General features: G+C 34.7%; 1 protein-coding gene across 25 annotated transcripts in view; it reads left to right on the top strand.

The window, feature by feature from the left end:
* ZBTB20 (zinc finger and BTB domain containing 20) overlaps positions 1 to 27,371 on the top strand; it is a 767,438-nt gene that overhangs the window by 267,252 nt on the left and 472,815 nt on the right. The window contains exon 5 of one of the 25 annotated variants that reach the window (XM_047874792.1): positions 19,398 to 19,494. The exons of 23 other annotated variants lie outside the window; for them this stretch is intronic. The gene's annotated coding sequence lies outside the window, so the exon portion shown is untranslated. The remainder of the gene's footprint in view (positions 1 to 19,397; positions 19,495 to 27,371) is intronic. One more of the 25 variants, XM_047874789.1, reaches the window with a different exon arrangement.

Here is a 27,371-nt window from a genome sequence, read left to right on the forward strand (position 1 = left end):
CTCCCTCTCCTTATGCCCTTCCCCCGCTCATGCTCTGTCTCACTCTCTCTCAAAAATAAATAAACATTAAAACATTTTTTTAAAAATAAAGACTTGTCATTGTATTTAGGGCCCACCTGAATAATCCAGAATGATCTCATCTAGAGAGCCTTGACTATTTAGATCTGCAAACACCTTTTATTTTATTTTATTTTATTTTATTTTATTTATTTTATTTTATTTTTCCAAATAAGATCACATTCACAAGTTTTGGGGCTTAAGATGTAGGTGTATCTTTTAGGTAGCCACCATTCAACCTCATACATTGGGTATTGTAGGAACTGTTTTGCTCTCAAAACAGTAGATAAACCTTTGGAATATTTACTAGTCAAAATTCAGAAAGCTAAAGTTTCATTCATCAAGACCATCTGTAAAATAGTGAGTATCACTCTCTCACTAATAGAACAAGAATGATAAAATCTTATCAGATGCTGTTCATGATTTTGGAGGGGCTTCACTAAAGCTGTGACTCATCTTGCCTATCTGATTGCAAATAGAGACCTCATAATAAGACATCTAGTTTCCCTCTCTGATGCCAACCTCAAGTCTATATACCATTATAGTGTATTTTGGTATCTTCTATGAATTTCTTCAACTACTTACTTAATTTCTTAATCTTTATTGCCTTTCAAGGTAGGAATTCTTTAAAATATGGAATGGTATTTCATTTTCTGACCCTATTTGTGCTTCCCTGAACTTGAAGTTTGTCCTCTAGTGTTAATATTCAGGACTTCATAAATAGTTAAACAGGATTTCATAAATAGTTCTATGCTTAACTCTCTTCATAACTTTCATAACCCCATTATATAATAGATCAGGATTTAGTGCCCTTCCTTTAACTTTTCAGGAAGTTCAACCCCAAGTCACACTGTGGATATTCCAATCCCAAAGCTGCACACATCCCTCTCCATTTAAGCTTTCATGGATTGAGGGGTACCTGGGTGGCTCAGTTGTTGAGCAGCTGACTCCAGCTCAGGTAATGATCTCAGGGTTTGTGGGTTTGAACCCCGCGTTGGGCTCTGTGCTGGCAGCTCAGAGCCTGGAGCCTGCTTTGGATTCTGTGTCTCCCTCTCTCTCTGTTCCTCCCCCACTCTCACTCTGTCTCTCTCTCAAGAATAAATAAAGATTTTTAAAATTTTAATAAAAAAGCTTTCACGTATTGTACAGACTGGAAATGCATAATTACACGCATTCAAAGGTGTCTTAATTTTACGTAAAAATAGAAAAAAACACTTTTGCACCTTGTTTTCAGCACTTGATTAGTCCCTACATTTTATTTTTGGCCATAGTTTCATATTAAACTGTAATATCATTAGTAAATAGTTCAAAGTGATACATAGATTTTTTTAGTTGTATCTGATATCTCAGATACCATCATCTTAGAAACATAATTTGTGTTCTTTTCTCCCAAAATGTTTGGCTTGCATTTATTTTCATTAAGAATAATAGCCAACAACAACAAAAAAGAAAATAGGCAACACTTATCCAATGTCTTTGATTTTTGAGGCCCCAAATTAAACATTCCAGATGAGCTACCTCATTAAAACTCTAACAACATGGTACAACTACTTTCTGTATTTTACAGATGAAGAAACTGTGGCTGTATTGCTACTTTTTGCTACTCACAGAACCTAACCTTCCTACTAGTTATCTCTTTAATTTGAATGGTGTGAATGTCACTACTTTGAGTCAAATTTTATTCACTACTTTCTTTTCTTGATCATTGGCACAATGTTGAATTAGGATAAGTTCAAGTGCTAATCCAGGGGAAATTCATTTATTATTCGTTTGTTCACTAAATTCCAGGAACTGTTTTTGCACACTGAGAGTAAGAGGTAAGCAGTTATGATAAGTAACTTCTAACTTCATTGGACCTCCAATGATCTCCATATTCTATGTCCCACCTCCTTGTGTAATTCCCTATCCTTTAGTATTGACTAGATCTAGTGACTCATTTCTAAAAAGGACAAAAGTGATAGGCTGTCACTTCCAAGATTAAGTTAAAGAAAAGACTGTTGTTTTCATCTTGGGTACTTCTTTCACTCTCTCTTGGGTTGTTTTCTACAGGGAAAGCCAAATGCCTTGTCATGAGGCAGTTCTGTGGATAAACCCAACTGGCAAGGAATCAAGTCCTGCCAACAATGAAGTGAATGAATTTGGATGTGGATTATCTATTCTAGTTCAAATGAAACTATAGAGCTGCCCAAGTTTGATCACAACCTCCTGAAGGACTTTGACCCAGATTCACCCATGCTGCACCCAGATTTCTGACCCACAGAAACTATGAGATAATGAATTTTTTTAAGCTACCAAGTTTTAGGATAAGTTCGTTCACCATGATAGATAACTAATGTAGCAATATGGCTAAGAACCTAACTCTCATGGAACCTAAAATATGATAGAGGCTACACACACACACACACCCCCCCCACACACACACACAATATGTATATATTTAAGCCAGGAAGATAGTAGTTATTCTTTCTAAGGAAAATAAATCAGGGTAGAGTGAATTAGGGATGCTTTGGAGATCATGATCAGGGAGAGAAAGACCTCTCTGTGAAGATAATGTTTTAGCTGAAAGTAAATGAGAAGGCGTCAGTCATGTGAAGATACAGGGGCAGAACAGTACAAGTATAGGAGATAGCTAGAGTAGGGATAGTAGGAATAGGCTTGGCTTGTTTGAGGGACGGAAAGGACCACTGAGTGGTAAGAAATGACATCTGATAGGTGTGCAGCAATAATAGGACTTACTGATCATGATTTTGAATTTGAATTTCATTCTTATTGTAACATATATGCGTTGTAGATTTTATTTTATTTTTATTTTTTAATATATGAAATTTATTGTCAAATTGGTTTCCATACAACACCCAGTGCTCATCCCAAAAGATACCCTCTTCAATACCCATCACCTACCCTCCCCCCCCCACCCCCCATCAACCCTCAATTTGTTCTGTGTTGTAGATTTTATACAAGAGAATTATTATATGATCTGTTTTACATTTCAAGCCCATTCTGGCTTCTGTTCAGAAAGTGGGTTTAAGAAGCAGAGTGGAAGCAGAGAATCAGTTAGGAGACCAAATGAGATAATTGTGACTTAGGTTGGTGATAGCAGAGAGGGTGAGAAATGGTTGGGTTTGGAATGTAGTTTGGGGATGGAGTTGATGGTGATTATTGGTGGATTAGATGCGTTGGGTCAGGCAAAAGGAATTCCAAGGCTTCCAGTGCCCAGTCTGATCAACTGGATGGATGTGGCACCTTTCACTGAGGACGTGCAGTCTGATTGGTGGGGGAGGTGGTGGCCCGTTGGTGCTATGCAATCAGGAATTTTGTTCTGGATGCATTGTATTAGTCTATATCATGTGAAACTAACAAGAGAAGTGCCCAGTAATCTCTATTCTATGCTTTAACCCAGTTTCTTAGTCTAGAAAACTGCTTCTGACATCCCATAATATCTTCTTTCCTCCTGAGTTTTGTTTTTCTTTTTTAGTGTTTGTGATTGAATTTTGTCATAGGCTATTTGATGCTTACATAACATATGTCGATTGACTCCATCCTTTCACTATAGTGAGTTAATCAGATGTAATCTGTTTTATAGAGTGCTACAAAATCCTTTGAGGAGAAAAATCCATGTAGTATTTTGGTTATAATTTACCATAACATAAATACCACATAATATAAATATCAGATAACATATATATCAAATACAAGTCAATGCTGTCTCCTTGATCCAAACTTTGTTATAGCTTCTAATCATGCCTTTCCCTATTCATTAGAAATTTCTTCATGACACCCCACTCACCTTAAAAGTTTATAACAACTTTGCTAAAAGTCCCATAGATGCAGTGGGAAATTTGAGTGGTTTGTTTTTCCCTTCCTCTACAATCGCTGTAATGAGAATAATGACAGTTACATACATACATTTGTCCCATAAGACAAAGTGATCAGAAGACTCCAGAGAAAAGGCTAATAATGCCAACATTAATGAGAAAGTGAACAACTATCAAACACAGTGTCGTAAAGAATTTAAAAAAAAAAGCTTGGGGCACGTGGGTGGCTCAGTCGGTTAAGCGTCAGACCTCAGCTCTGGTCATGATCTCATAGTTCCTGTGTTCAAGCCCTGCGTTTGGTTCTGTGCTAAGAACTCTGAACCTGGAGCCTGCTTTGGATTCTGTGTCTCCCTCTTTCTCTGCCCCTCCCGCTCGCCTGCTCTGTCTCTCTCTCTCTCTCTCTCCCCTTCAAAAATAAATAAACATAAAAAAATTAAAAAAAAAAGAAGCTAAATATCATCCAGGCTAGTTGAACATCAGTGCCCTGCATGAGTAGTTAGCAAAAATGTCTTTAGCCAAATATGGAGTGATTCTCTAGCACACTGAGAAATTTAGAAGGGACTCTCAGATACTAAAATATAAACTGAGGGGCATAGTCTTGATCTGCTACTTCTGAGCCAATGTACTATAGAACTGCTGTGCATTGTGAGGTACTAGTATGAACTGGTATATTATAAAATTAAATTGTATAGTACATTGTATTGTTCCATCAGATTTTGATATCCTCACTTTAAATAATTCATGGGAAGAAATGATCACTTCATAATGCCACAAACTCACAGCAGGCAAAACTAATTTTACACAATATGAAAACAGATTTTATTTATTTAAAAGGAATATTAAAAAAAAACACAACAACAACTTTTTTGACACCAGCTGCTGAGAAATAAATAGAATACTTTATGACAAAAAAAAAAATCTAAATCTATAAAAACTGTTCCTGGGAGACCAAGTGGAGAATTGTAAAGATACATTTAAATGCCCTGGTCAATGCTGTAAGACTTATTTTGCGGAAAAGCAACTCTTCCCTCTTGCTCACTCCCTGGGGGAATAAAATGGTATTGGGAGAAAATTAACTTTACAAAAACCCTCCCGACACTTACAACATAATGACAACGAAGTGGCAAGCTTTAGTTATCACTCCGAGGATAACCTCCCCACCCTACCCCCCATTAGTCCAAGTATGCAAACATCTATAGGTAAACAGTAACTAGTGTCCTTAAATACAAACTAGAAATTACTGCCTTAGCTTTGTCTAAACCAGACCTTAACTGGGAGGGGAGAGAATATTTTAGAGTGACCACAATAATTTTCCTTTCACTGTGGCTTTAAAAATAGAATGAGAAAATAAGGTGAAAATATAATGAGACCATTTTCTTTGAGAGAATTTATTAGATGGACATTTTTTATACAAATATATAAGTATCATACATTTTATCTAAACAGGAAAAAATCTGGGCTTGCTGTTCAATTTGATAGTAAGTCCATATCTGACTCAATTAGACACTGGCTTCAGACAAAGAACGGGAGCCATGCCATGGGTTGGTCTGGGTTTAATCTCAGAAGCGTGAGGGTGCAGGCGTCCAGGCAGTTTGCAGCTTCAGGGAGAGAGCAAGTATGGAGAGCGGCAAGGGTTGCGGTGAGGGAGCTAAGAAATGGACAAAAGAGAGAAAGAAGAGAGCAAAGTCGAAAAGCATCTGATAGTTTAGCACCAAAGCAATGAGAATACATTCTGTTGGTAATATAAACATTGTTTATTGAATTTTTACTTTTAAAAAGTGTTTAACTGAAAAACTCTTGCTGACAGTGGGAATGTAAATCTGAGGCTAAGAGACTGACTCACCAGCAGAAGTTTATTATTATCTCTGATAACAGCTGAATTCCATTCCTCTTTGTGTACTGTAAAATGGGGCAGATTTGTATATCCATGGCGTCATAGGCACCATGAACCAAGGGCTTGTCTCTGGTTTTCTTTTAAGTTTCCTCCGTGAGGGGTTATAAGTCAGGAGTTAGAAATTTACTTTGGGTTTCCAAGGGTTACAAATTTGAAGGGATGCAAAGTTGGTGCTATTATTCTTTACTTCTTTAAGATTTAAAATACTTGACAATGGGGGCGCCTGGGTGGCGCAGTCGGTTAAGCGTCCGACTTCAGCCAGGTCACGATCTCGCGGTCCGGGAGTTCGAGCCCCGCGTCAGGCTCTGGGCTGATGGCTCGGAGCCTGGAGCCTGTTTCCGATTCTGTGTCTCCCTCTCTCTCTGCCCCTCCCCCGTTCATGCTCTGTCTCTCTCTGTCTGAAAAATAAGTAAACGTTGAAAAAAAAATTAAAAAAAAATACTTGACAATGCCACTGAGATTTAAAATGTTTAATAGGTGTTACAAAACTCTGATGGGATAGTGTTTTACCTTTCTGTATTATCGAGGGGCAATACACACAGATGATGGGTTTCCCTTATACTTAGTATGTCAGTGCAGTCTAAAATATTCTACTTGCCAGTTGTTGACTTTATGCAACTCATTTTAACCTTTCTGTGCCTTATTTTTTTTTCTATCTGTAAAATGGAGTTAATAATACCTATCTGTAAAGGTCTCTAAACACTCAGTGAAATAATAGTCTTAGGGAAGCTTAAAGTGCTATGAAAATGTTTTTTAAAAATTGTTTTTTAAAAAATGTTTATTTATTTTGAGAGAGATGAGAGAGAGAGAGAGAGACAGAGACAGAGACAGAGACAGAGGCAAAGAAAGAGGGAGAGAGAGAATCCTAAGCAGGGATTCTCCTGTCCGTGTGGACCTCGTCTCATGCGGGCTGAGTCGAAGTCAAGATTTGAATGCTTAACAGACTGAGCCACCCAGTGTCCCCTGATTTAATCTTTTAAACAAATTTTGTATACATTCTATTTCTCAAAGGCAACAGTGTTGCATTTTAAGGGATGACTTTGTACACATGTAATGCAATATACATATAAATGACTCCATTTCTGCCGAGCATTTTGTTAAAAACATAACCAGAGTTGTCATGCAAATGTTAACCAAAACAAAGCTGGTATAGCAAAATTAGTATTAGACAATCTGAGTAATATTATGATTTTTTGGTAAATGAATATACACCACACTATTTTCTTATGTACAGACAAAAAACAGAAATTCCAAAATCTGTAATTTCATTTCTTTGGTTTTTGTAAGATTTCTACTTTCCAGAATATAAAGTTCAGATCCTTTTTACTGAAGTCTTTACTTCAGCTTTAAGCTCCTCTTTACAATGTAAAGGCTATAGATAGACTGATACTTAAACATTATTTAAGCAGAATATTTAAAGGCCATATTAGTGTTATGAAATTGTAGATATCCTGAAATAAGTTGTCACCTTTCTACCTTCTCAAATAGATGCTATAAGTCAATTATCAAAACAGAGCGCGCGCACACACACACACACACACACAGCAGCAGCAGCAACAACAACCAAAACCAAAACCAAAACCAAAACCAAAAACCAAAACAGAACACTGGCCTAAAATATTAATTGTTTTATATACGAACAAGAATGGTCATACCTAAAGTGGTCGAGACTAGTTTAATGCACAAATTTAGTATTTAAGATTTAAAATATCATAGCTGTCTATGCAATTAAGAATATAATCAATTAAACTTGTTAACTTTGAACATAGAGAATTCTAGAAATAGAAAAGATAACATTTCATAGCTTTAGGAATATAATAATGCCATTTTTATTGGTAGAAAAATACATTATTCTCAGTTACAAAATGTCAAAGATTTTGGCATTAGTCAACTTGGGATTGTCCCTTTGCTGCTTTGTGGAATTTGCTTTGTTAGAGTAGATTGTCACACTCTTTGACAGACAATTGATTGGATATTGACACCTGTCCCCATGCTTTTATTAGATGTAGAGATAAACAATAGGGCACACAAGTAGCACTGGCACACTCAGCCATAACAGAATTAGCTGAACATTATATATATTACAGAATGAAGTGATTTGGGGTAGGGAAGAAGCAGTCCAACCTGGATGCACTTTTGTGGACAAGAACATTAATGATTGTTGTATCAACTTGGCATTCCACCCAAACCTGGAGTTGTGTTTATCTAAGGGGCTACTCTGAGATTCAACAAGATGACTGAGAACAGCCTGGGCCAAGTGGGGCAGAAAGAGGGCAGGATTCTGCTGACCTGGCAGAATAGGACTTTGGGTTATCACCTCAAAAGTAACATTAAATTCCTTTCTATGTAATTATAACATCTTTCATTTTCCAGGAGACCCGTCTATAGAATCTTAGAGGCTTATTCTCTTTCATGGAAATAATGCAGTTAAGCTGCTTGAAATCTCAAAAGATTAATATAAATGTTCAGATAAAAAGTTAGTATTTTAATGGTGGTCTTCAAACATAATTAGTAAAGAAATTTAAGCAGGGCCTAGGAGAATAGAATCATAGAATTGTAGAATCGTAGAATAAAACCATATCCTTTTAGAGGTAGAAAGATTGTCCCATTCCCGTGTGATAGATGAGTTGGGTAAGGTGACTAGTCCAAGATCTTTAAGTTGGAGTGCTTGGAAGAGCTAAGAGTAGAAGCAGGTCTTTAGTCGAGTGCATTTCTAGCAGAACTTGACTTCTTTATATTTGGACAATAAAGTCAATACCATAGAATAATGTAGGCCATATATTTTTTCCTAGGCAGTTAAGTGTTCGCCCACTCCTGTAGCATGAATAATAATGGCAAACATTTAACAACCTGCTGAGAAGGACCCTAATTGGTTTACTTATAGTCTCTCTTTTAAATCTTCATAAGAGCCATATAAAGTAGGTACTACTGCTATTTTCATTTCATAACTGAAGGAGGAAGCTGAAGCTCAGGAGATCAAGTAAATTCACTAGGGAAACAGACAGAGTAAGTGGTAAAGCTTGGATTTGAAGCCAGTCGGTCTGGGTTCCAGAGCTTCTGCCCTTAACCACTGTGCTATGCAGCCTCCCAAGCATTTATGAGTTACATACCTGCTTAGAAATGGCATGGATGAATTCTCAGTGCTCCAGAAGAACCGGTTTTAAGAAAGAATAGAATATGTGTGAACAGCAGACATACCCATTATATAAAATAAAAGGTTTGAAGAACTGAAGAATTTTACCTAGATAAAGAAGAAACCATAGGAGGAATGTGATAGCTATGGGGAAATGGGATTCTAGTAATTTTCAATAACAACAGAATAAAGTTAGGACCCATGGGTGGGAATTGTAAGGAGATGAGTTCTGGCTTAATAAAGCAGTGTGGTAATCGAAAAAGTCACCTTGTTAGTGAGTTCCCTGTCTGTGTATACAGGCTGCGTGTGTGGTTCCTGTTGCTGTAGACAGGATTGCTGCGTGGGGAAGGTACATCAGAGTGTCAGAGTACAGCTGTGCTCAGGTGAGAGGTAAGGGGTGACATTACATTTCATCTGAAATAATGTTGTAAGGCATGTGAGGGCCAGAGCTCTTGACAGATCTGGCATTGAATTCTGGCAGTATCATTTTATTAGATTTAGTCAAGGTACTTAACTAAGTACTCAGTCTAACTTTTCTGACTCCGAGTTCCCTCATCTATAATTGGGATAACTGTATTAATCTTGTAGACATATGGTGAGGAGGAGTAAATCAGATCATTACATAAAATGCTTAGCACTGTGCCAGGCACATAGTAAGTGCTCAAAAGATACTAGTTTTTTTCAGGAATGAAGATTCATTAATTTTTAAAAAATGAATTACACTCCCAATTCCTCTTGTGTATGGAAAAGGAAGGTTTGCCTAGCAGGTAATAAGTGGTAGGACTTTATGCCCACCAATCAATCATTCACCGCCTTTGCATAAGGGACCATGGACTCTAGAATGTGAAAAGGAAGCCTTGTAATATAACTTATGTTGAATGTAGAAGAGCAGCTTATGATTTAAAAGCATCCTGTGGTGAATGCTTTTATCATGTGAATAATCACCCCCTAATTTGCCTGTTTGGTAAGTTCAGAATTTGGCTTTTTGAGTCTTCTTAAAGCAAAGAGTACACCTGCACTCTTCTTCCCACAAGACAGCAGGGTTTTCATGCTGGGCTGACTTTCAGGGAAATAAGAATGCCTCCAGGATTCAGTATGGCATTGGCTCGGTTTACTTGGGAAAACATATGAGGGTGCTGTAGTCAGGGAGAATATTAATTGTATTTTATAATGCATACATTTTTAAAATATTTATTTTTGAGAAAGAGAGAGAGACCATGAATGAGGGAGGAACAGAGAAAGAGAGGGAGACCCAGAATCCAAAGTAGGCTCTTAGCTGTGGCACAGAGCCTGACGTGGGGCTCAAACCCACAAACCGCATGATCATGACCTGAGCTGAAGTCAGCCGCTCAACCGACTGAGCCACCCAGGCGCCCCTGTGATGCATACATTTTTAATGAGCATGCAAGCTCATGTAGATCACCTGACTACTAGACCGTTGGACACAGGGATGTTGCCTACATTGAAGAGTTGGCTACTTAAAAGCAATTTTCCCCATATCTCTTTTTCTTTCTCTGAAATTTCAATGGAAGTCAACATGAAATTATGATATGATACACAGATCCTTTGGGAAAAACCAAGTGGCATTGGAAAATTGTGCAATAGAAAGAACACCGGATTAGGAAAGCTGAATAATACCTGCCATTACTAACTGCATGGCCTGGGAAAGGATGCCACTTGTTTTTCCTGTGTTTTAGTGTATTAATTGTGAAATAACCAGGTTAGACTGAGATCTGCTGTGTAACTTCTAGCTAAACATTTTAGTGCATCTGATTCATAAAATGAGGTAGAACTATTTTGTTTCTTTCCAATAGAAAGACTAGAATAGGAAATCATAGAAATGATACTTATGAATAGTTAAGAGGTTTTCTTGTTGCCAATCAGCAATACTTGTCACTCTGCCTCAGCTTGAACCCTCTTTGCAGATGTGAAGATTTATAAGATATTTTATTTTGCTATGATAGAGAAATGAATATGAACGTGGGCAAACTCAAACCAAATAGGTCTTTTCTCCCATCAGCCAGCAAACATTGACCTGTATTTGGAGAAACTTGAATGTATTTGAGAGAAAATGACCTCACTCACAAATTAATTACATCTAGGGCTAAAATAATTATATCTTTTCATCGATTCCCTTTATTTTCACAGTATCCATGGGAATTTTGCCAATTCTTTATAGAGTGCTTTAAACTTATGTATAACCAACTTGGATGAAGCATAGTTTGAATATAGGCTGGTGACTCTATCCTCTGCAGGTTGAATGGGGGAATAACATGTATCAGATGTGCATGCTTAAATATCTGGTGCTTCTCACAGAGGGCCCCTCATAAGCTCAGAATCCACTTATTTTCCCAACCTTTCATGCTGGTTGCAATCCATGCAGGATGTTGAAAGGATCTGGAATTCACAGATGGTACTGGTTTGTCTTTTATCAAATGAGAAGTTAAAACATATCTTTATACAGAATCATGCAGTATAAAGGGCTACTCTTTGGCCCTGAATTTATTTGTCAAAAGCTTCAAGCCAATTTTTGAGAGAAACTGTTTAACTTGATTCAATTAAAGAATAATGAAACTTCAAACTTAACCATATCAGAAATGCAGACAAAGCCTTAGTATTCCATAATCATCTTCAGAATTATCCAATCAACTGTAAAGATGCTAAAGCCATCAATATTGCAAGCATGCATGATGAGTGGTCACCGTGATGCCAGGCATAATGGCCAGTGGCCATCAGTGGTTCAGAACTTTTTACATTCTGAAGGTGAAGAAGAAATTTACTTAGACTTTAATTTTGATTCTTAAGAAGAGCATTGCCATGTATGATCATATGCTATTGCCATTTTTTAAATGTGTAGGCAAACAAAAAACATGCTCCGTCTTCCTAATAAATAAAAAATAAACATTAAAAGGTAATCACAGAAAACAATTTCCATGTTCCATTTTCTCTTAAGAATGTAGCAAAAACAAGAAGCATATAGAAATAAGCTAGCATCAGGAATAATTAGAATAAGTCATTTAATATAAATTCAAGAAATGTGAAAACTATAGTCATAAAGGAAAATTGTCTAACATATGGAGTAGAGATTATGAATTAATTATATGACATTTTCTCGGGAATATACTGCAGAAATTTCTATACCCAGTAAAAGATACAGACATATTTATTGAGTACTTATTCAGTGCTCAATACTAGTTGTTATCATTAAAACAAATAATAAATATATAAATAATTGCTTGAGATTGGTTCCGCTTGACAGTAAGATTACATCTACAGGTCCTATAGAATAATGAAAATCCTTTCAGTAGATATATAAATTATGAACCAATTACAAGATCAAAATTGTGTTTGCAAAAATACATTTGCAAAAATAGCTTCATCAGTTAACCCCATTTAAGCTCATTTTGATTTCTCAGGAAGTTTCTGTGGTTACCTAATTAGAATGCAGACTTTTGAAGACTTGTGAGATCTCTCGTGGGTCTTACATTTGTGAAGCCTACAAATATAATACCGGTAGAAACAAGTCAATTTCAAAGGGAAATAGGAACCAGGCTCAAGGTTTTCTTGAAGTATCCTTACATTTATAATGAGGTATTGGACATGGGTTCCATGATGGAATCCAACTTGTGGGAAGGCAGAACATTTTCTAAGCAATACTTGGTTTTCTTATTGGAGAACTGACAACTCATAAAAGCCCAAGAGCACCCTCTAGTGAAATTTCTGGAGTAGACCTAGGGGTTTGCTCTTGACCTCTGCTCTCCTTTCAAATGACCTTTGATCGCCCACAATATAGAAACTGGGTTTTTACTTTCTGACTTTATCTTAAAACAATTTCCAGATTACAAAGAAAGTGGTATGGTCGTCAAGTATTTCTAGTGGTAGAAATGGTTAAATGATAGAACCTGATATTCCATGTTTCCGTGATTTTTTTTGATTTTACTTAATAATACCAGCCTGCTGCACATGACTTCTCCTATAGTCATATGTTAAAATAGTTTCTGGAACAAATATAACTAAATAAATAATGGGGAGCATGAGAAATGTTACTGAATTATAATACTCTTGCCCTTACCTCCACCTGTTTTATGCTTGCCACTCTTGGTTTGGGTACATAATATCCAGGAACTTCTTTAGTATTTAGCAATATTAGAGGTCAAGGGGAGCAGGCTGAGATAGTTAAGTCAAGGTCAAAAATTATGGGAGAGGTCAAAAAAGATTAAGTCCAAGTATTCATGCACTTCTTAGTTTTTATATGATCTGATTACTGCCAAGATATCTTGAGCAGGAATGAACATGACATATCTCACAATGTTCAAGATAGCACCTTATTATATCAGAGCTGCAGCTAGAGAGATGAGTACAAAGCAGGCCCAATCTTTGCTGTAAATTAAAGCTGTGAATATAATACCATTCATTTACATCAATGGCTGTTATGTAATAAATGAAACAAAGCAAATCATAACTTGACTTTGTGGTAGCATGCTATAGAATGCTATTTTTGGAAGGAAACTTTTGAGATCTAAATCTCCTCATATTGGAAAAAAAACAAGCAAATGGATGCACTTAAATGTTAAGTTAACTTGCCCCAAATTATACAATTTGATAGTGGTAGCTTCAGGACTAAAATATAGGTTCCTTGTGCCATTCTAGTGTTCATTACTCTATAAGAATCCACTTATTAAAGAGCTTATAATGTCATTTGAAACCATTTCATTCTCACTGGTTATTGGTTTTTATGCCTCTAGTAATTTATGGATATGTCTTCACACTTATAGTGAGAAAAAAAGTGTGTGTACCTTCTAATTTCATCTCTTTTCTTTCTTTTTAAAAAATCTTTTGAGAGAAAACATGCACACACAAGCGGGGAATGGACAAAGAGAGAGGAAGGGAGAGAGAAAGAGAGAGAGAAAATCCCAAGCTAATAGCACGTGCTAATAGCACAGAGAAAATCCATGCTAATAGCACGGAGCCTGATATGGGGCTCGAACTCACAAACCGTGAGATCATGACATGACCTGAAAAAAGAGTTGAACCCTTAACCAACTAAGCCACCCAGGCGCCCCTAATTTCATGTTTGTTCAATCTCTACTTTCATGAATGAAGAATAATACATGGAAGAATTTACATCTTTTGGTTAATATTAGGAAGAATACAAAAACATAATAATTTGATAGGTGTGATATTCTTGAAACACGGTGGCACACTATGTTAGCTTTGCACACCGAAAAAAAGTGGGGGGACCCATAAGTCAGTTTGATAGTCTAGCATTACTGATAACCACCTCCATGATTCTGTGTTCTAATAGTACTTACTCCCTAGTGTTGATGGAAGGATTCCATGAGTGAATGCATGAGTGAATGCAAATAAACCATGTGGAACATAGTTGGCATTAATTAAGTGCAGTATCTATATTAAATGTTAACATCAATTTTTTTAAAAAAAGAATAAGAATAAGGATATTACATTCTTAGCATTATCCAGTGGAAGTCAGAGCTATGACTCCTGTTAAATACTTTTTAGGATTATAGTATGATTTCTTGAAAATAAAAAACAAAAAATTCCAAGATCTCTCCCAATTGTTGCTTTTAATTGAGAATGATTATATAAGGAATTGTCATTTGTCAAGGCATACTACATATTATTTTGGTAGAAGTTTCTAATTTTTTCAGTTCTCAATTAATTATATTTTTAGTCTTGGCTTTAACCTTAACCTTACCACATGTGACCTTAATATTCACCCTTTCTTTCATATTATTGATGATGTTTAGTAAGTGAGGTGGTTGTGTATGAGAACTCAAGGCACAATTATATAACTTCAGTTTTGCTGTAAAGCTAATAATTTTTTTTTAATTTTTTTTTTCAACGTTTATTTATTTTTGGGACAGAGAGAAACAGAGCATGAACAGGGGAGGGGCAGAGAGAGAGGGAGACACAGAATCGGAAACTGGCTCCAGGCTCTGAGCCATCAGCCCAGAGCCTGACGCGGGGCTCGAACTCCCGGACCGCAAGATCGTGACCTGGCTGAAGTCGGACGCTTAACCGACTGTGCCACCCAGGCGCCCCTGTAAAGCTAATAATTTAATGAAATTCTTTCCCTTATTCTTTGCATACTTTGCTATTTCTCAATACACAGTGTTGGTATTTGGAATCATAAAACCAGCATATATTAGAACTGGAAGATATCATGGAGATCAATAGGTCTGATTCCTGTCTCTTACAGATGAAACTGACACCCCAACAGCTAAGGTAACTGATGGGGTTTCATTCTCCATACTGACTGTTTTCATGATAGAAGACCGTAGTCTCTTATTTTTCTAAAAAGAACTGAATCTAGAGAACCAGTTGTTTAATTTTACACTGATATACCCTGAACCAATAGATTGACAATATAAGTCAGTGTTATCTATGAATGGACAACACACAGTTTTAAAAATCTATCTATTCAGTAGGACAATATGCCATGTGTGCTTGCCAGCTTTGTAATTCCTGTCACTCTACAGTGATGTTAAAGCCCACACTGAAACTCATAAGTGATCATCTTTAAGAAATCTTCTCCAGCCATGCAACTAAACAGTCTCAGTAATGAGACTACATGGTCTCTGCATGGTCTACTAAATACTTGTAGGAAGTGGAACCCCCTTCTGGAGTTATGAGAGAAATATCACTTCGAAAATGCCTTTAAAAGTGCTCCAGCATAAACATTACACTGGAACATTTCATTAGCTTTTTGAGAACAATAAAGAAATGTGGAGCATAATAGGCTAATATGTTTAAGTGGCCTTGGTAGAACCCTACTTAACTCAGTGGGATTTTCTGCAGCATGCAGAGGTGGAAAACCATTCCCTACATATTTATTGTGTAGGACTGCCTCCTTCTTTATTGCATGCAGTTTATATCAAAGGGAAGTGACTTTACCTGTAATTCTAAAATGAAGAAAGTCTCAAAATACAAGTTTTAGGAAAATCAATATTTAGATATGATGATGGACAACCAGCAGCGCTGGCTTTTGGCACTCGGGCTATCTGTCAATAAAGATGGAAGAGGGGCCAAGTTCAATCTCATTATTTCCTAGCCTCGTAAGTCTTACGTAGCCATCAGGGTATTAAGATTTGTAAAGTCTCTAAATTCCTGAAGAAAAAGGCAAGATGTAAGCCAAATCTTATTGGTCACAAATTGCAAAACCTAATTAAATTAATAAAAATGTTCAGTTACCTAAGTCAGCAATAAAACTTTTCTGCACAATATTTTGAGTTAAGTAAAATGATAAGTTAATGAAAAATATAAAAGGGTAATTTTTATGGTTTTATTAAAATTCCATGAGACTGCACTTAATATATTCCTGGACTTCCAGTATAATCCTTTCCAGTACTCTTTATCTCTCTGAGCTTCCATTTTTCTCTGTCATAAATTGGGACTCATTAGGCTTAGGAACACTGTGATCATTGTGATTTTCTTGAGCTTGTAGGGAAAAAAATGGGTGTAAATTAAGCCCACAATTATAACATTTTAAATAAGTTCAAATAGACATTCATGATGACAAATTAAAAGTTTCCCTATAGGTGTTGGTTTTCTTTGTGTAGACAACTTGTCACCAAAATTTATTGAAAAGTAAGAATTCCTATTTTTATGGCATTGAATTAATGATATAAAAAAAAGCCTCTTGACTGACAGCTCTAGTGGCTGAAGTGGCATATTTAAACCATTATGTTTGTTTGTTTCACTTACTGTCAAACTCTATCTTAGAATTACTATCAACTGGTTATAATGATAGATGGAATCTGTCTTTCAGTTCCAGGATATGTTTTGTATCAAAAGTTTTTCTTCATTGGTTTTTGGAATCTATAGGCAAAATAATACATAAACACAAATGTAAATCCCAGCTGTAATTGTTTCTCAGCATTTGGTGACATCATAAATCCCTTAAGATTTATACTCATATTGTATTGTAAATATCACTAGAACCATTCAGTAGGAGGATGAAAAAATCTAAACCAAACTTGAAAATAATGCATATGCTTCTTCTCACTATGAGGAGCGTTTCCTAGCTACCCTATTTACCCCAGTGGAATTTTACAAAAATGTTCCTGGCGCTCAAAGTTGATCTAACAAAGAATCAAGTGGGTTTAATTTAAAATTCACTCCTAAATATGTTTGCTGGTTTTGAAATTCTGATTTTGTGCTTATGTAATACAAAAACAACTTTGGTTTTAAAACGAAAATTGGCAAAAATAGTAGTGCATTATTATGTGTTCTAATCACGTATGGTGTTTTGAAAAAAAGGATTCAAAATTGACAAAATTATTTCATTGGCATTGCAGTTCAACTGCATGGCTTTTCTTTCCCACAAGTTGCATAAAGTACAAATAAAACCAAATATTTCTTAAATGTGTAGTATATGAACTTCTTGATTTTCATAATATATAATCTAGCAATTGCACTAAAGACAAATTTGCATTCTGTGTTTTTGCATCCTTTGCCTTACAGACTTTACTATGTTGCAGTTTATGGTCAAGTCTTCAGTGTGCTTTAGCATCAATTTTAAAGTGTCTGTGGTTCTCAAAATCAAAAGAGTTGCCCCCAGTGATATGGATAATGCTCAGATTCTGATATCAACGGCCCAGGCTTCTTTGATTTTTCTTATAAGTGCTTTTTTTGGTAAAATATATAAACTTAGAAACAGAAGTTTCCTTGGCTCATATTATACTCAAGAGACAATGATGATACTGAAGTCCTTTTCATAATCAGGGCCTTTGTAGAGATTGTCCAGGTAGTCTTAGCCAAAATATCCCTCTCATTGTACTCTACTCCAGGGCAACATGTGGCGTGCCAGCTGGATGCCCTCCCTACATGCCTCAGGTGGCCACATTTCAATGGTGTCTATAGAGCACAGGCCAAATTCTCATTCTCTGTGTTAATCAGTGGGAGAATTCCCATAGAAAATGGGATGGGAGCATATTTTAGGAAAATTCAAAGAGATTATCCAGATGATTAGGCCAGGACATTGTAAATTCGGGTTTTATGTAGGATTTCTATAGCATTATCTTACTTGACCAAAGAGTGATAAAAAATTTGGATATATTTAGAAATTAAAAGTAATCATGCTTTTTATTCCACTGTGATTTCTCCAAAGATAATCCTACAAAAATTTTCTTTAGATACAATAGAAACTCATCTTGATTTATAACATCAAAGACAACTGATGTACCTAGTAATATAATTTGATTGAACTTTTTCCCATGATCTTGAAAGGATCTGAATTCTACTTATAGAAGTCTCATTATACCTCTCTTTTCAATTAAATTCTAATCAATTCTACAAGTATTTAGTAAGTGCTTACTATGTACAAAACACTGAGATAGAAGCTCTGAATAATTCTGTGTATGATACTTAATATGTGTAACATATTTTTCACGTTCATTATCTTATTGGTGTGGTAAAGATTCACTTTATAATTATTACTTATCTAAATTGCCTAGATGATACTATATTTTGAATTTAGGGTAGAGTTTTGTTTTTGGTGAGTCCAGAGACCATTCTAGAAGTACATTTAGTTTCTCTTGAATGAAAAGATAAAGGCATATCATTATATCATTTTATTAAGCTGAGTTGGGTTGAAAATAGTGGTGTTTCTGTTGGTTTTATATGTCATTAGGCTCAGTCTCCAGTGCATTTGTAATGACCTAATTGAAAAGATTTGTCAACATGTTCACAAAAACAGTTTATTTTCAATTTTAAGGCAATATTCATTTATTGTATTTCATATAATATCTTTTTTAAGATCAAAAAATTTGATTTCTCCATTAACTACTCATATTTAAAATTATATCAAATTCTACTGTTCAGCCATGAAGTCTGTAAGTGCTATACAACTGATGGAGAATAGGTCTGAAAGCTATTATTCTCCATTTAGCATATACATTATTCTCTAATATTGTTGCATCTAATGTATATTGAAATGTTCTATTTCTATATTAATATTACATTATAAAGTCTTATTTCTACATATTTCTGAGATTTTTCAAGTCATTTCCTCAAACCTACTTTGTAAATACTTTAAAACAACCTCAGTTTTATTTTTATTTACCTTACTTCTCTTATCCATAGTGTTGAAATGGGATTTATTCTTTAGCATTTTTAATATTTTCAAAAAATTTAAAGAGAAATCATCCTCATTTTAAGCACTGAACATATCATTCTCTTCACAAACCCTACCTCAAAAACAGGTAGGAACATCTTTATTTGCTTTATTTCCAATATCAAATTTGCAAAAAGGCACTCTCTTGGTAACCTTCAGCTATGTCACCCTGGGTGTTTGGCCAGAGGGCAGTCATGTTGACCCCATCTGCAAAGGCTGGCTAACCTAGAATCTTGGACTGTTAGAATCCCATTCATCAAGGTCCACATAAAGTAAGGTAGGTGGGAAGCAGGAGGACAGATGGTAGGGTCGGCAGCAAGGAACTTGTTCGTTGACATTGATATAGACCCTTCTTCTTGCCAGAGTGACTCCATGGACTTGTTTTGGCATGGAAGACTAGGCCAAAGCTATCGTCTTAATAGAAGGTGAGCTGCAGGCAAACTGGAGAGATCCATGCACAGTAGGTGTTTAGGGTTGGCTTAGATTTTGTCTATCAGCTTGACTGTCATACATACTTGATTGATGTGCAGTGGGGCTTGAAAGTGCTGCATTGATGTTGAGGACTGTGTCATAAGGTTCCTGATATGGTGCACATGTCTGAATGGAGTTGGACATTGACTATCCTTGCCTATGCCAAGCAACACCAGACTTGAGTGCATTATTCTGCAGTTGAGTAGCAGATGGTGAGTGCAGACGTTTGGAGGGGGTGTGCCTTCAAACACAATATGGAGCCAGCAAACTTACTTAGAAGGTTACTGCATGTCTTGACTTTGGCAGCTATTTTTTAAGCACTGATGAAAAATCTAAGTCCCATCCATTGTTACTCTCAGAATATTCAGCATGGCTGGTGTTCCAGGCAAAGGAGATGTGAAAATCAAATGCACTATTCACTGTGTTGGTCACAGTTGGTTGAAGGTGACTTCTTGGTGTTGGCTTAATGGGCTAGATAAACATTCTCAGATTGAATATTACTGAACTTGATACCAAAATAGTTATCAACAAAATAGGTAAACTTCATGTAGAAGTGGTCAAAGAAAGGGCCAGCAGAGCATTGGAAGAGCATTGTGGTCAAATATGGTACTTAAGAGTGACTTTATTTTCCTTTGCTTTTAATTCAGGAGATGTATTATGTTCTTTGGAAATAAAATAAGAAAATCAAATATCTCAATAGAGGTTCCTTATGCACAAAATTATGGAGATCCACAAATGAATGTGCACAATAATTCCATATATATAAGAAAAGTGATTTCTATTGGTGTTTGTTTTCCCGAGTGGGTTCTGAACACATATAAATTAATTTTAGGTTTAAAATAAAGGTTTTGAGTTTTTATTTTCAGCTTAAAACATAAAATATGCTCATTGCATATAATTATGGAAATAGAAAAAATGTATAGTGCATAAATTTAAATCAGGGATGAACAATTCTAAGATTTTGCTCTGCTTCCTTCCAATTTTATGTATATTTCTAAGTAGATGTGGATGTGTGTGTGTGTGTGTGTGTGTATTTTCTTTAAAAATTTTGGATCATATAGTCAACATTATGCTTTTTTCAATTAGCATTAATTACATTATTAGTTCTCAGAATCATGAAATACTTTTAATGGCTGCACAATATTATGTTTTATTTATGTACCAAAAACTTTTAGACTTCTCCATATTTGACATGTAAGTTATTTTCCACCATTTTCCCTACTACTCTGACAACCATTCTTACACACATACTTTTATCTACATCTTGGATTATGTTTTCAACATCATTTTTAGAAGGTTGATTTCTGGGGTAGTGTATGTAAACTTCTCAAGGTTCTTTTGATAACTCCTCCCAAATTGTATATGAGAGTGCTTTTCTAAGTACACTCTTACCTCCTTTGAATAGTATTATTTTACAAGTATTTACTAATTCAGCAGGCAAAAAAAAAACCCTTGTTTATTTTGTTGTAATTTGCAACAATTTGATTAATATGGAGCTGGAATGTCTTTCATATGCTTATTTGCCATTGTTTTTTTTTTTTCTTACTGTAAATTGTTTGCTCCTGTTCTTTACTCAAGTTGTTGTCTTGATGATTTGCAAGATATTTAAAATGTTAAATCACTGCTTTTGTCAACGTAATGTTAAAATGTTTCTCCCAGTTTTCATATTCCATTGAATAGTTTTTGTTGTTGTTGATGTGAGAAGCAACACAGTTCTATTATATTGCTTTCCCTATGACTGTGGCTTTGCTTTTATCTTCTTTTTACCAGCTTGAAGTCTGATAAGAACTCACCATTTTTCTGGTATTATCATGATTTTATTTTGTATTTTTAATTTTCTATTCCTTCCAGAAACTATTTTAGCCTAATGTATGTGATAAGCATCTCGATTTTGTTCCCCATAGTTAATCAATTGTCCCCAAACCATTTCCCAATTGGTACCATCTTTATTGCTTACTAATTTTTATCAACATTAGGATCTATTTTTGAATTATCTGTTCTTTCACTGGTTCTATACTGTTTCCATTAGAGCTTCATAGTAAGTTTACACATCGGTTAAGTCAAACCTTCCTTATTTTTCTTTTTTCAAAGATACTTGGCTGTATTGTCACCTACTCATTTTTCAGAATTAACTTATTGCATTCAGTTTGTAAAAATGTTCCATTGGAATTTTTATTGGAATTTTATTAAACCTATAAATTAATATCAGTATCTTTGCAATATTGTCTTCACATTCAGCAGCATCGTATTTTTTTATTTATGTAATGTTTTATAATAAATAAATTGTGTCTTTCTATTCATATAGGTACCCAAATTCTTTATTATACTTAAGTAAAAGCATGCTATGTCCTTGTTGTTGTCCTTAATTGTGTATATTCCAAGAAAAGCCATATTTTCTTTATAATAGTTTTGTTATGATTTGTTAGGATTTTACATAATTTTTAAAATTTTTCAATGATTCCAGTAGTGCAGCCAACATTCATCTTCTCATATAGATACAATAAAAAGAAAAGGAAAAAAATTTTTTTCTGTGTGATGAGAACTCTTATGATTTACTGTCTTAACAACATCATTGTATATCATATAGCAGTGTGTAATATTTATTATCTAGCTACTTTATTCAACTTTTGTAATAATTTTTTAGTTAAGTTTTTTGTCTTGAGTTTTTTAAGGTCATTAAATTATCTGCAAATAATGACATTATCATCTTTTTTCCTTTTTATTTCTGTTTAATACCCTGTTTCATTACTGGAAATTCCAAAACAGCTAAGTAACCATGAAGATAGGAAGCATCATTGTTCTTGATTATGTGGTAATGTCTCTAGTTGTTTGTTTTGTTTTTTTTTTCCAGTAGTCACAAGGTAGATATTAGTTGTTGATTTAAGACATTCTTTAGAAAATTATTTCTAACCCTTTCTTTGTTTATTAAGAATGAGTGTTGAAGTACATTACATGCCTTTTTGAATAAATATTTTTAAACTCTAACTGATGGACATAGAGTTCTATTGTGATGTCTTTTTCAATTCAGGTCAGTTCTAACACACATTTATTCAGTACTTACACTATGTGCCAGAAATTGTTTGCTGGGCATTAGAATTCAGATGCATAGTTTCTTTCTCTAAAAACATAGGATTATTCGGAGCATGATAATTCAGCAAGGGATTTATAGTAATTGATTTCCCATTATTAAATTGTCCTTGCATAACTAGTAAAACATCACATTTAGTATTTTATGAAGAACACTTTGAAGGCTTTTATAAACCAATTGTATACCATGTCAAAATGTGGATTTTAAAAATTGCTAAAACTAAAATTATTATTTAAAATCAAAATTATGAGTTTTTACATCTGAAATAATAGTGTTCAGATTCTAATCAAGAGCATCTATAAAACCTGGTACCGTCTCAGAAAATTCATAGACCTCTTATAATATAGATTGCGTATGTTCTATACAATCAGCAAATTGGAATTTCCAATCATACTTTATCACTTCTTATATCGTATGACACAAATGATATGTGATTTGGGGGCAAATCACTTTTATGATGCCAACATTGTGTTTTCATTTCTCTGGGAGTCTTCTGTATTATCTGTGGGATTTAAGTGTCCACTTAGATTGATTTATTTTCAATGAAGTTTTTTTAAATTAATTTTATGCTTTAATGGAGTTTAGCATAATGTTCCTAGTTTTTCCAATCCACTGTTTTAATTTATTTTATTTTTCAGAATTCTTTATTTTGTTCTTTTATATAATATGCATGAGCATCTGATATTTTAAAACTATACCCTTTTGACCAGATTCTTTATATTTCACACAAATCAAATCAGCAAATAGTGATCAAGAATCAATTTTCTAGTTAGCATCATGCTAGTTGTTATGAATTGTAGTAGAGAAAAACATAAATCACAAACTCTCAGGAAACTTAAATTTCTAGTTGGTAGATAAGATGTAAACAAGAAAAAAATGCATGACAGCAAATCCTAATGAAATATTTATGTTTATAGTAGCTAATATAAATATGATCATAGTCTTGTTTTGCATTCAAGCAAATGTATTAGAATTTACAATGCACCTTTTGTATATTGACCTCACCCTGGCCTCTTCATACTTTTCCTGTTCTATTGTATCTTTACCATTATTTCTTTACCTGCTGCTTAAATGTTGTATTTACTTTTGCAAGATTTTTAAAATTCTATTTGGAACAACACCAGATAGACAAATGTCATACACATTAATTTCTGAAATATTATTAGTGATAATTTGTCTCATACAAAGATGGCCTTGCCCAGCATTTGGAAACAGGAGTAGTGCAGGCTACTGTAATTGTAGACTGAAAATCATTGCTTTCTGAATCTCTTATTTCATTAAAAAACTTGCCCTGATTTTTAGAACCATTCACACAAGAGATAACATGTAAAGTAGGAGAAATCCAAATGCTAACATGAAGTTAGCATCTCTACTAAATGGGAATTTTAGCAGTAATCTTTGGTGTATTAAGGAAGTAGAGTCCTATCCTTTGGGCTTTGATGAGATTTTGATATCATGGAGATATCTATTTTATACTTTAGCATTTGGTCTATGTTCTAAGTTATAACCTTAAAATTTTATCATATTTTGGAAAATTTATATCCCCCTCAATTTTTAGTGTCTGCATTGCATAATGTTTGTCATAGACCACAATGCCTATCCCTGTGGAACTGTTATCCTATCTTAATTCAGAAGTAATAGTATTGATTAAGTAATATTTACAGCTTCCAAACTTCAAGGCAGTTTGTCAGTCACCACTCTCTCTAACCTTACTATGAGCTTCCTGTGTGGTATCATTCATCTGAGGTCTTATTAAAATGTAAATAAATTACATCCAGCACACTTCCTCTATTTGCCCAGCTTGTTACTATATCGAAACAACTGTCTTAATGAAACACATATTGATGTATTGTGTATTTCCGTGCTAAACCAAAGTGAGGAGGAAGTTATGTGAATATAAAATAGAACCTACTTCATAACAGTTTTTGTTAAAGCATTTTATGAATTGGAGATAATCTGAGCCATGGGAGATGATGTAATTCTACATGACAGAGCTCACGGAAAGAGGATAGCTCCTCAGATAGAATTGGATTAGACTCTTGAGATACATGCTTTCGGGCTTTTATAGTGCTTTACCTTTGTAAGCACAGCTAACTCTCGGGTTTTTATACTAATATAGTGTTGTGGTAAATATAGTAAAAATAAAAATAAACAATCTTGTTATCTAAAATAATTTCTCTTTGGCCTCCATATACAACATTTGACTTTTTAGCATCAAAATACCATTTTATTTTGTTTTCCATGGGTTAACATCCATATTTCTAACATCCATATTATGGAACAGAAATGGTCTAACATTTGTGCAATGTCACATTTTGTTACATATGATAATCTTCACAGGGCATGATTGGATAAAACTGAACTCATGTAATAATGAGCAATGAGTAATAATAAGAATGAATAATAATTAATAACAGACCTATGAAGTATAATAGTACGTGGTTCATTGCTAAATTAGTTTGTAACAAATAATTATTATTGTTGAGTGCATACCAAATAGTGGGAATGGAGGCAACTGAATGATGTGCTGGAGAAAAAGAAGCCAAACTGGGATTGAAATTTGTCATGTTTGAATGAAATGCTGAAATGCCAGTAGTAATTGATGGTCTCTGTGATCAGACTTTCTGGGTTTTTTTTTTCTTCTTCTTACACTTTTCTGTATTTTCCTGCGTGTGTGTGTGTGTGTGTGTGTGTGTGTGTGTGTGTGTTTCCCAATGGGCATGTATAATTTTGTAGTCAGGAAAAGTTTATGTACAAATATGTTATGTATTATCCTCATTTGCAAATAATTCATTGAGTTAACTGTATAAAGTCTCCTAGGGAGAGTGAAAGCCATGAGCGAAATTTATTTAAAAAAAATTTTTTTTAATGTTTATTTATTTTTGAGAGAGAGAGACAGAGCATGAGCTGCGGCGAGTTGGAGGGGGGGGCAGAGAACAAGAGAGCAATGGAGACACAGAGTCTGAAGCAGGCTCCAGGCTCTGAGCTGTCAGCATAGAGCCCGACGCAGGGCTCGAATCACGAACTGTGAGATCATGACCTGAGGTGAAGTTGGACACTTAAGTGACTAAGCCACCCAGGCACCCCACCATGAGCTAAATTTAAAGGCAAAGTATTCCATTGTACATATAATCCATTGCTTCAGAACTTATTGAAGTTTTGATATCACTTTCTCAGTTTGAAACTTCCAAACTGGAGAAAGCTTAATCAAGAAATAGTAATAATATGAATAACATTATGTTCTACACCCACTTTTTGACTCAACTTAGGACAAAAAGCTTTACTATGTTGACAATATGATCTGCTATATGTTGTTGTCATCTATGGTGAAAGTGTTAGAAGGATCCTTTATCTCCTAGTCTGTTTCAAAGTTAGTTTCCCCGAGGAGAACTGTATGTATAACTACCATCCTGTTTAGTCCAAGTCATAGAGACTCAGGTTCATGTGGTGAGGGCATTACTAGGAGGCTTACCTGAATATTTATGTAACATGTAACAGAAAGCCAGCTAAATATTAATGGAATTAATTATTTTTGTTAGAAATACTATAGAAATATGTTACCCTAGGCCTCTGTTACTTACATAAATGTTTAGTACAACTTAGAAAAACGTGACGTCTTTCAGCACCTTTGTGCAAATTATAAAAATAGTTTGCTCCAGCTGATGCAGCTTGGGCCAAGGAGGATAGCTTCTAGAGTGGAGCACACCCCTAGATTGTGTGCCCTTGTGCAGGACACAACCTGCACACTCAGTCACGACTACCCTATGTTCTATGCTTTATTAATGATTTGGAAATAGGTTCCATACTGTTCTTTTCTTGTGCAGAAAGCCAAGAATCACCTTCAGGTGACTTAACAAAAAGATGCTTATCTAAGCTTTAAGTTAGTCTGGGACCCTGATGATACAAATCTATTACTTCGCTTCAGACATCTGATTTGAATAGCATTGAGGTAGAAGGAAATGAAATAAAGTCACCACAAAAGCACAGATGAGTTTATCAAGTCTGGCTCCTAGAAGACCTAGGTTGCATTTTGAAATTGCATCTAAAATTTTGGGATATCTTATTGTAACTTTAGATGGCTTGATATACAAAGGGTAAATAAAAAGAGACATAGATGGACATCTCCTTGTTCTGAGGAGAAAGAAAGATGCTTTAAAAGACACGTAGATATATGTTATACATATACATGTAAATAATATATAAATGAATGTAAATAAAATATAAAGAAATATATTATATAAGTGAAATAATTGAAAACTAAAAACATAAGGTAAAAATGTAAGAATTAGAACTATATATTAAAAAAATCATCTTATATAGAGTCTTATATATATTTACAAATTGGGTTCTTAACCATATGTTTTGAAGAAATACATTGCCAATACTCAGACTAGAAAGAACTGTCTTCCTCTAATTCTCTTCATTATATAAAGGGATCACTGTATTATATCATAAATACCAATGATAGATACTCACTTTTGTGAGAAACAAAGAATATTTTATAGGAATACTTCTATCTCAGTGATGTGTAATTTGGTATTTTCAGTCTTATAAGATACAGACTAGGTAGATGACACTCCATTCTGATATAATTCAAAGGAAGATTTTAGAGTATCTCTACATGCTAAACCCTAATGGAAGAACTGCAATTTTTTATAGATATTATTTCTCTAAGTTATGCCTTTAATTGAGATAACAGTGAATTCTAGACTGTATGACTGGAAAACAGCTATTTTTGTTAATTAATAGCGGAAACAGTAATCAAGTTAGGGGTTGGG

This window comes from Prionailurus viverrinus, chromosome C2 (genome assembly GCF_022837055.1).
Source record: "Prionailurus viverrinus isolate Anna chromosome C2, UM_Priviv_1.0, whole genome shotgun sequence".
Taxonomy (NCBI): Eukaryota; Metazoa; Chordata; class Mammalia; order Carnivora; family Felidae; genus Prionailurus; species Prionailurus viverrinus.